This window comes from Dendrobates tinctorius, unplaced genomic scaffold (genome assembly GCF_039654945.1).
Source record: "Dendrobates tinctorius isolate UK_male_01 unplaced genomic scaffold, ASM3965494v1 ptg000015l, whole genome shotgun sequence".
Lineage (NCBI taxonomy): Eukaryota > Metazoa > Chordata > Amphibia > Anura > Dendrobatidae > Dendrobates > Dendrobates tinctorius.
This window is the reverse complement of record NW_027361683.1, coordinates 40,830,510-40,846,221: the sequence shown is the minus strand read 5'-3', so window position 1 is coordinate 40,846,221 and position 15,712 is coordinate 40,830,510. Positions and strand designations below refer to the sequence as shown.

Here is a 15,712-nt window from a genome sequence, read left to right as displayed (position 1 = left end):
TACTGGTATAATGAGAAAATGCATTTAACATTAAGGCAACAACTAAATGAGCCTGGTGGCAATGTTTGGGGTGGTATTTCAAGTTTTGGTGTTTTTGGACCTTTTTTTTTTTTTTTTTATGGAACAATTCTAATGAATCAAGTTGTTCCCCGGTTAAAGCAACAGCCTAATTCAAATGACCTTTATTTCCAACAAGATGGGGCCTCTCCACATTATTCAAGAGTAGTCCGCGAGTATCTTGATGAAACATTTCCTAATAAATGGATTGGCCGAAGAGGCCCACTTGATTGGCCGGCACATTCACTAGACTTGACCCCAATGGATTTTTTCTTTTGGGGAGTACTCAAGGACAAAGTTTATAGTCGAAAACCAAAAAGTGTCAGTGATGTGAAAAATTACATAAGAGATGCATTTCATGAAATTAATACCCAAAGAGACTTGTGCAAAAATGTTTGTCGAAGCGTAAGAGGCAGACTTCAAAGCTGTGAAAATTGTGATGGAAAACAGTTTGAGCATCGGCGTTGATAAAATTTAAGGGCTTTTGTATTATTGTTCAGAATAAAATTTAATTGTCAATGTTATGCTTGTGTTAGTAAATATAATTTTATATATAAATCAAAATAAATGTTGTTATTTTCTGTCCACCTACTTTTGGACCACCCTGTATATATATATATACATATATATATATATATATACATATATATATATATATATATATATATATATATATATATATATATATATATATATATATATATATATATACACACACACACATACTAGATGGTGGCCCGATTCTAACGCATCGGGTATTCTAGAATATGGCCAATTCGCATGAATATTACTCCTTCTTATCCAATATGAAGCGAACCATAATTAAAAGCATGTAACTTTATTAAACAAAATAAAGACATTTAAACTTGGCTACTTATCATTGATCTCCCAGGATATGATTTTTTCTGGATAGGAATATTAATGTTTGTTTTGGATGGTGATTAAATAAACTGCTATTCTTAGTGTATTATTAATGATACTTAGGTGCAGGTTTATATGAAATAACACTTTGGATATGCGTATGGATTAGAAGCTCCATTGTTATTGTCTGCTGTTTTTTTTCCCCTTTTGGGGTATGTTATCAGGAAACAATAAATATGTAGCCAATTTTAAATGTCTTTATTTTGTTTAATAAAGTTACATGCTTTTATAATTGTAGCTCGCTTCATTTTGGAGAAGAAGGAGTAATATTCTTTTTAGTCCGCAAGTGTGGATTTTTACTATTGATGCTGCCTATGCAGCATCAATAGTAAAAGATAGAATGTAAAAAAGAATAAAAAAATAAAAAAAGGTTATTCTCAACTTCCGACGTCCCCCGGACTCTTTCCTTCCTCTCCACGCGCCCGGCATCTTCTGTTCCCAGTAATGCTTAGCACAAAGGACCGGAGATGACGTCACTCTCGCGAGAGCGTGACGTCATCCGCGGTCTTTCGTGCAAAGCATTACTGGGACTGGAAGATGCCGGGCACGTGGTGAGAGGAACAAAAGAGTCCGGGGGCCGTCAGAAGGTGAGTATATCACTATTTTTTATTTTAATTCTATTTTTTACAGGTTTATGGTACCCAGGGTTTCCGTTACAGACAGACAGACAGACTTAGAAAATTACCGTTACAGACAGACAGAATTAGACGATTATATAGTAGATATATATACTAATATTATAAGTATACATATATAATATATATATGTATATATATATATATATATATATATATTATATATATTTTTTTATTTGTCTAAACTGCAAAGGAAATGTGTCATCTTTAACGGGAGCCTGTCACCAGGATTGTGCTCAGTAAACTACAGATGCTGTTATGTTGGCGCTGCTGTACTAATTAATATGATACCTTGGTTAATGAAGATAATTTTTTTCTCCACTCAATACTATATGACTAAATCATAAATAGATATATGCATATCAACCAATGTATCATGCTACATTGCTTGCACCGAGGACTACGTGATGAATGTAAAAAAAATTTCTACACAATATTTTATGCTGTATGTAAAATAGGGGGCAAGTCACTGAAGGATCGACCTGTCACAAGCCCACAAGGAGGAATATGTGAACAGAGCACCACATAAAGACCTGTGAGGGATTTAGGCTGGGTTCACACGTGCCGGAACTCTTGCCGAAATTACCGCGAGAATTCCGAATTCCATTCCGCGGGAAAATCGCATTTTAAATTCCCGCAATTTTCCCGCGGAAAAACTAGCATTTTGCAAGCGTAATTAGCTTGCAGAATTGCTAGCATTTTCCAAGCGATCTGTACCGATCCAACCGCAGCATTATCACAGCATTGTGGAATCCCATAGGAATGCATGGGATGCTTATTTTTCGTGTTTTCGCGGCAAAATCGCGCGGTTAAAACCACCGAGAAAAAAACGCCACATGTGAACTCAGCCTTTCTCAGCTGCTTCCAAAGGAAGACACAGGAATGCTTCCTGTGATAAATCACCTGCTGGTTTATTAAAGCACAGAATAAGCCGCAGCAGGATTGAATAAGGTCCAGTAGAGTCTTTTTTCTGCAGGATTCACATGCAGGTAATACACAAAGTCTTCAGCTCCTCCTAGAGGCATCTAATGGGGCAAGATGGCAGCATCCAGCAATGCCAAGGCCTAGAACTCTCACCCCTCCACTAGTGATGAGAGAGAGTGCTCGTTATTTGACATTTCCGAGCATGCTTGGGTGTTCTCCAAGTATTTTGAGCGTGCTCGTAAATTATGTCTGATTCCCCGCAACTGCATGGTTTGCCGCTGCTAGACAGCCTGAATACATGAAGGGATTTCCTAACAAACAGGCAGTCCATGCATAGATTCAGGCTATCTAGCAGCCGCAAATCATGCATTTGGGGGGACTCAGACATAATTTACGAGCACGCCCAAAATACTCGGAGAACACCCGAGCATGCTCGGAAATCTCAAGTAACGGGCACACTCACCACTACTCTCCACCCTGTCTATCTTTATATACCTATCTATCTATATAAACATTGGCATTTCTGCTTTTTCCTTGCATGAAGACTGTCAGGTTGGGGCGCATTATATTACGGATGACCATGTTGAGGCAATTTGCAAGACTCTAACATTTTATCATCTATGTTTAACAATGAAATAAGTTTATATGACCCACAATCTGGGGGATTTTTAACAGGTTCCATTACTTTAATAGTGGCATCATACAATGAGTTTGATAGGGAGTTCTGTTCAAAAACATCTGTAAACATTTGCAGTACAGGGGGACCAAGATGTTTGCTACAGTGATTTGAGAAAGTATTCACTCCTCTTTCCATTTTTGTGTTTTGCTACCTCACAACCTGAAATTTTTCTGTTTTTGACAAATCTCAGCTGACATCAACCCCAACTACCTTTACCCTGATTGCTAGCGCCCCAGGGCAATCAGGAAAAGTAAGGCAAAGCACCAGAATAGGCGCATCCAGTGAGATATGCCACTTCTACGGCAGCCAAGAGCTGGTATTTTTAGGTTTGCAAGGGTCTAATATCCATGGACCTTCCCAGCCTGATGATATCAGCCCGTAGCTGTCTGCTTTACCTTTGCTCGTTATCAAAATAAGGGGGGACCGCACACCATTTTTTAAAATAATTTGTTAGCTTAACACATGTAGACTAAACTGCACATGCAAAGCACTAATCATATCTCTCACTGATATATATCTAGCCATCTATCTACCCCATATCTATTTAATTCAGAAAAATAGAGGCAGCACACCATATAGCAATGAAAAATAAGTGCTATTTAATAGCCCTCAATGGCGACATTTTTATAAAAAATGAGAACCCTTCTCTTGGCTCGAGAAAGGTTCTAATTAGTGATGAGCAAGCACGCTCGTCACTACTCGGTGCTTGCCCGAGTATTTCTGGAGTTGCTCGGTGGGAGTTCGGGTCCCCACCCTGCATGTTTGGAGCTCTTTAGAGCGTCAATCAACATGCAGGGATTGTCTGCCACAAACTGTAATGACGCAGCCATGTTGGTTGTGGCATTACAGTGATTGGCTGGCCGCACAGCATCATCAGGCCTATAGTAGACCGGACACCGCCCTGCTCGTCACAGTCTGCTCCGGGCTTAGGCAGTGTAGGGAGAGTTGATGCTGAGATAAGGAGAGATTTGCAATTTTATTAGTTAGTGTGGGTAAACCATCTGTAATACACAAATCCATCTCAACCAACAGTCCTTCTGAGGACTAATCAAGGTGTATATAGATATTAGTCGTAGGCAGGAAGGCAGTGTATGTTGCAGACATCATAGCATATAGCAAGAGAGTCCATTCCAGTACTGTCTGCCTCTGCTGCTGCCTATTACAGATATTTATATACATATTCCCAGGTATCAGGGGCCAGGAATAATTTTTTGGGGATCTTAATCCTGATTATTTTCTTTAAAAGCAATCCAGAGCACACTGTTTTTATGCTCCATTTGCTTGTTGGTACTGCACACTGCAGAATACATACAGCCAGATCCTTTCTATATTACAGCGTAAAAATCCAGCTATTTTAAACAGGGGTTTGGCTGTCACACGGATCACATCTCAGTGTGTTGAAAATGCTGCCATTTCTGGCCTACTGTTAAATTTTGTTGTAGTTTCCTAAATAAGACACCAGTTTGCTGAAAAAAAATTGTTACCTAGAGGCCAGATATTTTACACTGGGATTTGTCTGCTATACAGATCGCATATCAGTGTGGTCAAAATTGTGCCATTTCAGGCCTCAATTATAATTTTGTTGCAGTATCTTAGCAAGTTATTGACACCAGTTTGCTGAAAAAAAGTTACCTATAGGGCCGATATTTTACAGTGGGCTTTATCCGCCACATGGATTGCATATCAGTGCGCTCAAAATTGCGTTATTTTAGGCCCCATTGAAATTTTTTTGCTGTGTTTTAGCCAAGTTATTGACACCAGTTTGCTGCCAAAAGGAAAAAGGACAGGCCAGATATTTTAAAGTGGGCTATCTCCATCACACGTATCACATATCAGTGTGCTCAATATTATGCAATTTAAGGCCTCCATTGAAATTTTTTGCTGTGTTAGCCTAGTTATTGACACAAGTTTGCTACAAAAAAAAATACATGCCAGATATTTTAAAGTGGGGTATCTCCGTCACACAGATCGCATATCAGTGTGCTCAAAATTGTGCCATTTCTGGCCTCCATTGCGTTTTTTTGCTGTGTCTCAGCCTAATTATTAACACCAGTTTGCTGAAAAAAAAATTGGTACCTACAGGCCATATATTTTAAACTGTAGTTTTCCCGCACACGGATCACATATAAGTTCACTCCAAATTCAGCTATTTGTAGTGAACGTGGAAAATATTGTACTCCATTTAAAATGGGCAAGGCATGTGGCAAGAGACAGGGAAGTGGACATAATAGTGATGGTGTGTAACAAGGTGACACGGGGTGGTAGTCGCGGGCGAGTCTACTCAAAGCAACAGTCCCCAAACACCCCGGCCCCTTGCACATGAAACACAAACCAGCCAGCTGGAACCCCAGGCAATTTACCTCTTCTTCACAGTTGCTGCAGCAAAGGCAATCAGGAGCCAGGATATCCAAATATTTGAGCAGCCACGGTCACATGAAGGCGATGGTGGGAAAGTGTCACAAGAGGTGGACAATGATGAGACACAATTGCCAAAAAGTCAGGAGGAGGACCCGGGTGCCGGATTGGAGGACGAGGTGGTGGATGATATAGTAACTGACTCAAGCTGGCAGGAGGACATGTGGAGCGAGGACAGCAGCACACAGGGGGAGGGAGGCATAGCACCCCAACAGGCAGGAAGAAGCAGTGTGGTGGCCACAGACAGAAGGTGGGCAACAGTTCCCCGTAACACAAACATGACAGAAGTTGCCAGTCCAACTGTTAGGTCTTCCCGAGTCTGGTTGGTTTTTAAAGACTCTGCCGATAACACCAAAAAGGCCATTTGCATCACCTGCCATGTCAGAATCAGCAGGTGTAGCAAAACTACCAGCCAGCAAAACACGCGACTTTGTGGGTCAAACCCCAGGGTACACGAACAGTGTCTGAGGATGACACCACTGCTTCTTCTGCTGTTGTGCATGCAAGCCAGTCCCCTGTCCATGGTGCATGCAAAGATGCCTCCTGCCCTGCACCTGTCGTTGCACATACTCAACTAGCACCATCGTCAAGCACGTTCACGTCCTTGTCCCAGCGCAGCATTCAGTTGTTCATACCCCAGTCCTTTGAAGGCAAGTGCAAATACACAGCCATCGCCCCACAGTCCACACTACTAAATTCCCACATTTCGCGACTGCTTAGGCCTGTTTCACACTTCAGTTTTTCACAATCAGTCAAGATCCACCAATTTGCCAAAAAAACGGATCCGCCATTTTTATTGGCGGATCCGTTTTTCCCCATTGACTTTCACTATCGGCGGATTTTGACTGATGATCGTCCGTTGCGTCCGTATTTGTGCGAATCCGCCAAAATTTTGGCATCCGCTGAGATCACCGAACGGACCATGCAACTTTTTTTGCTGACTGCATTTTCCCCTTTTAACCCTGACTCAAGTCTCGCTGCTGGATGAAAATTCTCTCTCTCTCCTGCTGTACTCCCGCGACTTCAACCATTATCGCGCGATACCTTCACTGCTGTACTCCTGCGACTTCAGCCATTATCGCGCAATACCTTCACTGCTGTACTCCCGCGACTTCAGCCATTATCGCGCGATACCTTCACTGCTGTACTCCCGCAACTTCAGCCATTATCGCGTGATACCTTGACTGCTGTACTCCCGCGACTTCAGCCATTATCGCGCGATACCTTCACTGCTGTACTCCCGTGACTTCATCGCGCGATGCCTTCATATCGCAGCCATGGACCCCCGCTCCAACATGCAGGTACTCTGCTATATCACGCCGATACACTCTCTGCGAGGGTTCCTTTAAATTTTAACCATAGGCGGATCCGTACATCCGCCATTCCCCTGACACCCGTTCCTGTCAGTCCGCCTGCGGATCCGTTTTCCGCTATTTTGGCAGATTTAGACTGACAAGAAAAACTGATGTGTGAAACAGGCCTTACACTCAAAATGTTGCCTTTTAGGCTCGTGGAGATGGAAGCTTTCCGCAACTTGATTGCGGCGGCCATCCCTTGGTACTTGGTCCCCAGCCACCACTATTTCTCCCTGTGTGCCATTCGTGCATTACACAAGCATGTGTCCTACAACATTAGCCGTGCCCGCAACAATGCTGTTACTGGGAAAATCCACCTAACCACGGACATGTGGACAAGTGCTTGTGGGCAGGGATAGTACATCTCACTGATGGCACACTGGGTTAACATAGTGGAAGCCGGGACCCATTCGGACCTTGGGATGGAACACGTCCTCCTGACGATGAGGATTGCGGGCCCTAGGTCAATCAGGGTTTCCCCCACAATCTACAGCTCCTGCACCTCATCCTCCTCCTCCTCCAGCCTCCATCTCCAAAATGAGCACAACAGTTACAAGCTGGAAGCAACAGGCTGTGCTGAAGCTAATATACTTAGGTGACAAACTGCACAATACTGAAGAGTTGTGGACAGCTCTGAAAGAACAGGCAGATCTGTGGCTGACACCGCTGAACTTACAGCCAGGCATGGTAATGTGCAGGGCCGCTTTTAGACAAAATGGGGCCCTGAGCAAAACTCAAAGTGGGGCCCCCAATCCTGAAATATTCCACCAACAACACTGTTAGGCCCCCCCTTTACATGTCCATATAAAACACGCATGTGTTACACTGACATAAGCTGTCCGTGTTTTTCCAGTATGGATAATGGAAATGAAATTACAAAGCCTCTAACACACTTTCCATGTTAAACACGGATGGCACACATACAGCACACGGATGGCTCATGGACGGCACACGGATGGTATGTTTACACGGACCCATACACTTGTATTGGCCCTTGTCATCTGTGTTCCTGGGAAAACATGGACATGAGTGCAGCACCGTAGGTTAAATAGGGGACATGTGGCATCTGTGAAAAAACATGATACCGGGTTGTGTGAAGGGGGCCGTATAGTCACATAATAGAAAACATTAGCAAATTGCCATCTTTTTCTACATTCTACCTCACAAGCAGTAGAATAAAAAGTGATAAAAAAAAACTTACATGTTCCCCAAAGTACTCTGCTAAATCCCCTCTGGCTCCGTGGCCAATGGTTCGGGATCCCTGATGGTCATTATTTCCTTTGCAGCTGTAATATAAGGTGAAGCCACAAGATGACTGCAGCCCACTGCTAAGACTGGTGGAGACCCCCGAAGCCACAAGACCACTGCAGGCCAATACTAAGTCTGGCAGAGACTCCCAGAGCCACAAGACCCCTGCAGCCCAGTGCAAAGACTGGCAGAGACTCACGGAGCATCAGTGCTGGAGCCGCAGGGGATTTATCATTTCATGCAAATTATTTTTACAATATCAGAAAAAACCCATGTAGACACTGTTCACATGCACTATTTTTGCTGCGGCTGGATCTACAGTGTTGGCAATAAATATTCTGCATTTTCACAGCCTTTTCACTTGCATTTTTGTGTCCTGTTCATTTGAATAGGGCAAAAAATGCTGCAGAAATGCTGAAAGACGACAGCAACAGATTTATAAAAAAAAGGGTCTTGTGGCCGGTGTCCGTGTCTGGCTGCTGCACTGGGACAGCGGGGAATAGTATATTTGACTGCACTATTCCACACAATAGTATATTAAGCCCTGTTCACATTGTGCTTCTGTAGTGCGTCCGGGGGCTCTGCCTGAATCCCCTTAAAATAGGATTCACATAAATCCCCGATGGGGTCACATATGGCACTGACAAAAGCAGAGTTCAAATGATTTAGTTTTTGTTTTCTGAAATTGACCGTCTGATTTATTTTCTTAGGCTGGGTGCACACGATCAGGAATTGGCAGCGCTTTGGACGCAGCACATGTCTACTGCATCCAAACCGCTGACGGCTATTTAACACAGGCGACTCCACATGTGATCACTGAATCGTGCGGATTCCAATACATTGTAAGGGTGAGATTTAACTTGCGGTAACTCGTGTCTCTGCAAGATAAATAGACATGCTGCAGTCTGGAAAGATTCGCCGCATGTCTGTCTCTGAAGGTGAGCTGCGGGCGTCTGTGCACGCATAGTGGGCATGGGATTTCTTGAAATCCCATCCACTATGCTGTAACATCTGCAGCGCTGCACAAGTACGCAACATCCAACCCGCAGAGATTACTGATCATGCGCACCTACCCTCTGAGTCTGTGTTTTTCATCTACGAGTGTCCACTTTTCTGTGGCTGTTGGGACAGACGGACGCGTTCAGAAAAAAAAACATCACATGTGGAATTGATTTGAGCTCCAAATCTATGGCTCTATAGGGGATTCAGGCTGAACCTAACGGGCCCAGAAAAGAAAGACATAAAGGCCATAAAGTAACACACAGGCATCTGACATAAACTGCTGATCCCTATTATGGCGACACTACAATTACAGAACTATATATGCTGCACAGATACACAGATATACACTATACATGTACACATGTAAGGGGGTGAAGCACAAGAAGACTCAGAGGGGGGTTACCTTCTCCGCTCCTGATCTGGAATCACTTGGCCAGATAGCAGGCTTGCTAGGGGGAAGACTTTCTGCCCTGGACGTGCTGGGTCATGTGACTGCTGGGAGGAGAGAGGAACAGGAAGGAGGGCAGCCTGAGAGCGCGCGAAGCTCAGAGCAGCGTGTGCAGGGGACAGGGCAGGTTGCAGCTGCACGCAAAGGAGAAGAGAGAACTCACGTTCAGAGGACAAATCCAGGGGGACTGTGCAGAGAGACTGCATCTTGTGAGTACGTGAGACCAGAGCCTGCAGTGACTGGAGAGGTGCGTTCTGACCCCTGTGCAGAGACAGTGACCGCCGTGCATAGCCCCGGGACCTGCGGTGTTGGTGCAGAGCCCCTGACTCCTGTTGAGAGACTTATAGAGACACAGAGCCCTTGATTCCTATGGAGAGACTGTTTAGTTTTGGAGGATAGACTCAAAACAGGGGACAACCCGGAATGCCTTGTGTTCCCCCTGCCTTTCTTCATTAACCCCCAAGACCCCTGTTGTGGGTCCTTAGAGACTGCAGAGCCTACAGCGACTAGAGAGACGACAAGTGCCGCTGCTGACGGCGCCGAAGCAGGAGAAGACAACCCTACAAGCAAGTACTCAGCAGACTGATAAGTTCCAAGAACACCTGTTTCTAACTTTTATTCTTTTTGACTGTTTGATATACTGCTTGAAAACCAGTTTAACCCCCACTGCTTTCTCCCTGTGAGGAGTATCATATCCCTGTAAATAAAACCCTTTAACTTTTGATCTGTCACGGTTCCGAAGTGACATACCAGCACCTGCACATTTATTACATTTGGCGTAATTGGCAGGATGTCACACGGTAGCGTGGACGGGGCAGATCAAGCAGTTGGGGGAGGCCCCAGATCTAGCATTTCCCTAGGAGTCATGTTGAATAATCTGCCAAAGTTTACTGGGAGTAATATGATGTTGTGGAGTTGGACGGAGCGTATCCGGGGACTGATGCGGATGCATTCCATGACACTAGCCCTGGAGGCAGAGATTGCATTAATGGCCCTGGAGGGGGAGGCACGGAATTCTGCTATGCTTAGGTCCCCCCGAGAAAGAGATATCCTGGACAAAGTGCTGCACGTATTTGAGTAGACGCATGGGGATCCCACTGACGTAGAAGAACTGTGCATGCGACTGTTTCACCGGGTGCAAAGAGAGGGGGAGACTGTGACACAATCACAATTTATGAACGCCCTGCAAGAGCTCCATATTGCCATCAAACGGAAGGATGGCGTAGGTGTAGGGTCAGTTGACGTTGTGCTCCGGGACCAGCTGGTGATGGGTTTGCGTGACATATTGATGAAACAGGCCCTGCGAGTGCGCATGCGGGTAAAGCCAGAAATAACTTTCTCTGAAATTGGCAGTGAGGCATGTGGGCGAGAGCAAGAGCAGGGAGTGTCAGGGCCAGTGGGGAAGGTGCAGAGCGGGGAGGTAACCACCCCCACAGACACTATCCCTCAATAGTTAGAAGACCTGAAGATGGAGATGGAGATTAGATAGGTCCGTGAAGAAATGGCGGCCTCAAGAAGAACTCGGGCGATAGAGCCCGTCCCTATGGTAAAGGACAGAGAAGCTGCCCCCCGACGTGAGACTGATACTACCTGGAGGAGAAGCCCTCGTACGTGTTATACCTGTGGAGAGCCCTGCCACATCGCCTGGTGGTGTCCTCAGTGGAGCCGACCATCCCCACACCATCTGTTAAACTAGGTGGATCCGAGCCAGAGGGACGCCGCCCGGAGCGTGAAGATTGGAGGAAGAGTAGCAGAAGTCCCACCAGCCTTGTTTCCACGTGCCCCCTGGTCTGGGCAGAAATCAATGGAAAAGCAGTGCGGTGTCTGGTAGACACTGGCTCCCAAGTGACCACCATGCCTGAAGGATATTTCCGCCGTCACTTCACGGAGGCACTACGGCCAGAATGGGGCCCAGTAATCAAACTTATGGCGGCTAACCACTTACCCATCCCGGTTGCAGGGGTGGTATGGATGAACATAGAAGTCTGCGGTAAAGATGTAGGAAGAAGGGGCATAGTACTGGTGGATGGAGAAGCAGCTAAGGACCATACTGTGACCCTAGGCATGAATGTGCTTAAAGATCTCAGGAGCCTTCTGTTTAATGAGTCCCTGGAGCAGTTCCTGCAGCAATGGAGCGACCAAACCCCTCAGAGGAAGGTCTTTCAGCAATTGATATGGACAGTTCAGGCCCGGGAAGCACATGGTGACGGGAAGGAACTCTGCAAAGTCATCGCACCCACTTCCGTTAATCGTGCGTTGCCCCCTGGACAGACTGTGCTGCCCCTGCCTGTCCGAGCTGGTATTCCCCTGGAGGGGGTGGAGGTTCAAACTGAACCAGCGGAGTCAACCAGTTGCCATCGGGAGTAACGGTTGCGCGGATCCTAGCTACCGTGCGGGATGGCACTGTCCTCGTATGATGTTTAAATTTGGGGGAAACTGATGTAACTTTACCCCCCAAGAGTGAAGTCGCCCACATCCTGTGTCTCCCACACAAGCTGATCCTGACTGATTCAGAAAAAAACACGGCACTCAGTGAGTGAAAGGGGAGGTGCACAAGTAAGGTATCCAACCAACTATCAAATGTAATAAAGAACTTGGCACTCAAAATTGGAAAGCAGTTTAACAGTTCCTTTATTGTAAAAAGCATCCAGTTCAAACGCACTTCTTTTGAACGTTTTCGGTCATACAATCGACCTTCATCAGAAAACGAATTTCATTGTTGATTTAACTAGAACAAGTTTACAAAGAAAAAAAGCTAAAAACATTGCAATTATTTGACTAATCAATGTATAACAAAGACAAAAAGCAGGATGCTACAGACAAATACATGATGTATTATGAATTTAAACGGAAGTCGACAAATGAAACATTACTGAAATCAAGAATCCTGAAATAAGGTTCAAATGAGCTTAGTGAAGCTTCATTATTTCCATGGGCAGTGATTTCAAGTCCGTGCTGTCATGGTCTATAAGGAAAATATCATTACGTGCAAAAAGAGATCCAAGAAGGAATACATATGTAGATGAGTACCAAAGGATACGGTGAGGTTCAAACTAGACTGGAACTAAATGGTGATAGCCAAATGAAGTGAGTGCCAGGACAGGCACCTGAAAGGAGCTGTAATGGAAAAACTCATAAATTACTGAGTCAGCTGTCAAAAGTAGGCACTAATTAGTACTGAAAGAAAAACGTGAAAATAAGAGGTAAAAATTATCAGGGCACGTCATAATATCAAGGTAATGGTGTACAAATAGTGAGGGAAATGGAAGGTGCCTGATACAATCATATAGTACCTGGATATATTGATGAAAGAGATAGTGGAGCAGGCGTCTAACAGGCAGCGGTTTACGATGATATGAGGACACTGGGAACAATACAGCAGGTAAGTATGTTTCTGAGGTAAGTGGTGTAATGTAAAGCATGGACAAAAAAGTACCAAGAAAAGGCGGTAAAAACATATTACCTCTGATTAAATAAGAATGCTGGAGATGCCCGATACACGGGAATTGCGCGTCAAAATTTAAGGATGACGGTACTATTAATACTAGGTGTGTTTGCCAAAGTTAGAGCTGGAAGTGAGAGAAGGTGGTAGGTGTGAGTATAAGAAATTAAGTATAAGGCTAACGCTATCTGAAAGAGGAAACGGTGTCACCTGTAATCTTATTCAGGTAGTGTGTCCTGCCCGGAGTTCTGACCCCAGCAGAAAAACTCTCCCTTGAACAGTTGTCCGCGGACAAATCCCTTGTTATAAAACCTGCAGACAAGGGAGGTGCCACAGTGGTAATGGACAGGGCAGACTATTTGGAAGAGGCCCTTAGACGGCTCAGTGATTCAGATGTCTATAAGGTTATACCCCACAATCCCGTCAACAAATTGGCCACCAAAATCAAGTCTGTCCTAGAGGTCCATTGCCAAACCCGGCACAATAGACAAAAAATTAAGGGATTACCTCATCAAAATCGACCCCATCACACCCGTCTTTTATATCTTACCTAAGATACATAAAAGATTACATAAACCACCAGGTAGACCTATAGTGTCACTCACAGATTCCATCTTGTCACCACTATCCATTGTATTAGAGAAGATCCTCACATCAATAGTGAAAAAAACTAAGTCCTTTGTTCTAGACCGGTGAGTTCATCCAAATGATAAAATCATTGGGCCAAATTTCTCCCTCAACTATCACCTCACATGTGGTGTTAATATACCATTTAGTTCCAGTCTACTTTGAACCTCACCGTATCCTTTAGTACTCATCTGCATATGTATTCCTTCTTGGATCTCTTTTTGCACGTAATGATATTTTCCTTATAGACCATCACAGCACGGACTCGAAATCACTGCCCATGGAAATATTGAAGCTTCACTAAGCTCACTTGAACCTTATTTCAGGATTCTTGATTTCAGTAATGTTTCATTTGTCGACTTCCGTTTAAATTCATAATGCATCATGTATTTGTCTGTAGCATCCTGCTTTTTGTGTTTGTTATACATTGATTAGTCAATTAATTGCAATGTTTTTTTGCTTTTTTTCTTTGTAAACTTGTTCTAGTTAAATCAACAATGAAATTCGTTTTCTGATGAAGGTCGATTGTATGACCGAAAACGTTCAAAAGAAGTGCGTTTGAACTGGATGCTTTTTACAATAAAGGAACTGTTAAACTGCTTTCCAATTTTGAGTGCCAAGTTCTTTATTACATTTGATAGTTGGTTGGATACCTTACTTGTGCACCTCCCCTTTCACTCACTGAGTGCCGTGTTTTTTTCTGAATCAGTCAGGATCAGCTCGTGTGGGAGACACAGGACCTGGGCAATTTCACTCTTGGGGTGTAACGTTACATCAGTTTCCCCCAAATTTAAACATCATACGAGGACAGTGCCATCCCGCACGGTAGCCAGGGTCCGCGTGACCATTACTCCCGACGACAACTGGTAGACTCCGCTGGGTTCAGTTTGAACCTCCACCCCCTCCAGGGGAATACCAGCTCGGACAGGCAGGGGCAGCACAGTCTGTCCAGGGGAAACACACGATTAACGGAGGTGGGTGCGATGACTTTGCCGAGTTCCTTCCCGTCACCATATGCTTTTTACAATAAAGGAACTGTTAAACTGCTTTCCAACTTTGAGTGCCTGATCCTGACTGAGGCAGTACCGCTGACTGCAAGGTCAGAAGATCTGTGGCTAGTGACCGTCAAGGCGGAGGCAGCCTCGGACCCCAGATTGCTGCAAGAGGGGTGACGGATACTGGAACACATGAGGGCAGAGCTCACAGAACTGACCCCTCAGCAGGTGCCCCAGGTGGAGCCTTTTTGGGAAAATACCAGGAAGTGTTCGCAAAGAATGAAGACGACTTCAGGCGCACCACGGCCATCACCCATGAGATACCCACCGGGGATGCGGTACCAATCCGGGAGTGGTACCGCCAGATACCTCCACAGATGTACCAAGAGGTAAAGGGGATGCTGTCACAGATGATGAGGAAGGGGGTGATACGTGAGAGTCAAAGCCCATGGGCTGCCCCCATAGTCTTGGTGAGGAGGAAGGACGGGTCCCTACGTTTCTGTGTGGACTATCGCCGACTCAACGCTTGCACAGTGCGAGACTTGTATCCACTGCCAAGGAAAGAGGAGTCCCTGTCAGGCACTAGGAAATGCCAGGTACTTTTCCACTTTAGATCTGGCCAGCGGTTACTGGCAAGTACCAATGTCCAAATGAGATCAAGCAAAGACAGCTTTCATCCTTTCGATGGGATTGTATGAGTTCGACCGCATGCCCTTCGGCCTAGCCAATGCCTCAGGAACGTTTCAACGCCTCATGGAGAGATGTCTGCGAGACCTAAACTTTGAAGCCACTTTGATCTACTTGGACGATATCATCTTCTTTGCCCCCACCTTTGAAGAACATCTGCAGAGGCTGGAGCAGGTTCTGAGTCGGCTACAGAGGTACGGGTGGAAAGTGAAGCCCCAGAAGTGTCACCTCTTCTGGATAGAGATTGAATACTTGGGGCACGTTGTTTCAGCTGAGG

At 44.9% G+C, this 15,712-nt stretch overlaps 1 protein-coding gene across 1 annotated transcript in view; it reads right to left on the bottom strand.

Moving 5' to 3' along the window:
• CD164L2 (CD164 molecule like 2) overlaps positions 1 to 15,712 on the bottom strand; it is a 194,258-nt gene that overhangs the window by 43,172 nt on the left and 135,374 nt on the right. The window lies entirely within an intron of this gene.